The 2178-nt window shown below is 43.6% G+C and overlaps 1 pseudogene; it reads left to right on the forward strand.

The window, feature by feature from the left end:
* Window positions 1-550: 550 nt before the first annotated feature.
* Window positions 551-1456, forward strand: LOC142255859 (olfactory receptor 1G1-like; annotated as a pseudogene).
* Window positions 1457-2178: the final 722 nt, after the last annotated feature.

A 2178-nucleotide genomic window follows, 5' to 3' on the forward strand; every position in this document is an offset into this window, starting at 1 on the left:
AACGTCACAACTTTCAGATTTATATTTTTTTTAAATAATTATAAAACCTTATATAATTTCCTTTACACTATACAAATACTTTCTACTTGCCAGTGTTGGTAGATGACTTAAAATATCAAGAAAATACATTTTATTTTGTGGGTGTAAAGTGAAAAATGTGGAAAAGTTCTTAGGATATGATTCCTTTTCAAGGCACTATATTTATTAAAAAAACCCCACATCTTTTGCATATTTCTGATTTCATTTGATTAATTTCTTTTCTAGGAAATCAAATTAAATATAGAGCAGTCACACAATGTAAGCGAATTAGCGAGTAAGATTGACAGTTATCTTGGGTTTTTTTCCATTTTCTAATAATTCTGTTGTTGTCTAATAAAACAGTTGTTGCCTTCTCACCAAGCTTCTTGCCTATTGTCCTGTAGCCCATCCCAGCCTTGTTCCTTGGGAAAACTTGCAAAATCGGCAGTGTATCAAATACATATTTTCCCTACTGTATGTTGCATATTTCAGATTTTTCTATTTTCTTTTCGCTTCTAGAATATCAGATGAAATGAAAAGCAATCACACAATGGTAACAGGATTTATTCTTTTCGGATTTTCTGGCAAAATCAAGACTCATGTCCTCTTTTTTCCAATCTTCTTATGTATGTATATCATCACTGTGGCTGGGAACCTATCTATAATCCTTGCATACAAGCTAACTTCAAGACTTCACACGCCAATGTATTTTTTTCTTGCTAAATGTTTCATGTATTCATGTACTGTCCCTAAGATGTTGTCCAGTCTACAGTCACAATGTAAAGCCATCTCTGTCTACGGCTGCGCTATACAAATGTATTGTTTCTTGCTGTTGGGTGGAACAGAATGCTACATGCTCGGAGCCATGGCTTATGACCGCTATAACGCCATATGTCACCCTCTGTTATATACTGTGATTATGAGTGACGTTCTCTGTATCCAGTATATAGTGGGATCATATGTCATTGTCGCGATGAATGCCCTAATTCACACAACATTCACTTTTTCATTATTGTTCTGTGGATCAAATCAGATAGACCATTTCTTCTGCGATTTGCCACCCGTCCTAGAACTTTCTTGCCAGGATATTTGGGTTAATGAACTTGTGATATTTGTGATTGGTGGCTGTCTTGTAGTTGGTTCATTCATAGTAACATTGATTTCCTAAATTGAGATCATTTCAAAAATTCTAAAACTTCATTCCTCATCCAGCAAGAAAAAAGCTTTTGCAACCTGCTCCTCTCACTTAATAGTTGTTATAATATTTTATGGTTCAGGGATTTTTATGTACTTTAGACCCAGGTCAAGCTATAGAATTGGTCAAAACAGCGTGGTCTCGTTAATGTATACAGTTATTGCTCCACTATTTAACCCTTTTACATACAGCCTACGGAACCAAGAGGTCAAATCAGGTATCAAGCACATATTTTTATTTTGAAAAATTTGATCCTTTTTTTGTTTATGTCGCGGGCGGGGAGGACGCCGTCGCTGCTGCGTTCTCGCTAACGCTCGGGTCCGGAGCTGCTGCGGCTGCTGCTGCTGCTCGGTGGCTTGAGCGGTGGGCCGGACCCGGGGACTCGAGCGGCGCTCCTCGCCTGTGAGTGAAAGGGGTGGTTGGTTTGGGGGATTAAGTCTGTGATGCCACCCACGCGTCATGGTGAAGATAGGCACCACCGCTGCTGATGACGGGGATCCCGGGAGCGATGGTAAGGAGCAGTTGGGATGTTGTTGTCCCCCTCCGTGGGTAGGGGTCGGTGGTCCCGGGGCCCGGTGATGTTGTGACGGGGAGGCAGGGTTGGTGAGGTGCAGGGTTGCAGGGACAGCGCGGCGCGGTGCTGGATGGCACGGGTGTACTCACTCAGCAAGAAAGGTACAAAGTCCTCGGTAAACCAAACGGCTGGATGGATGGGTCCCGCAGCCGGCTGCAGTGTCTCTCCCTGGACAGGTGATGGCGGCTGTCTTTCCCTGCACCTTGATGTTCTCCTTCTGACTACTATGGATTCCCAACGGTAGTCCGCTCCCCGGTGTATGAGTACCGGAGGAGCCCGCTTGCCCGCAGACGCAGGCCCTTGGGTCTCTAGCCTTAGGCAGTAGCTGTATACCCTCACGGTGTGGGCTGTTGCCTTCAATTGGGACTTTTGCTGTTGGGAAACCCCTGGG

This window comes from Anomaloglossus baeobatrachus, chromosome 11, assembly GCF_048569485.1.
Source record: "Anomaloglossus baeobatrachus isolate aAnoBae1 chromosome 11, aAnoBae1.hap1, whole genome shotgun sequence".
Taxonomy (NCBI): domain Eukaryota; kingdom Metazoa; phylum Chordata; class Amphibia; order Anura; family Aromobatidae; genus Anomaloglossus; species Anomaloglossus baeobatrachus.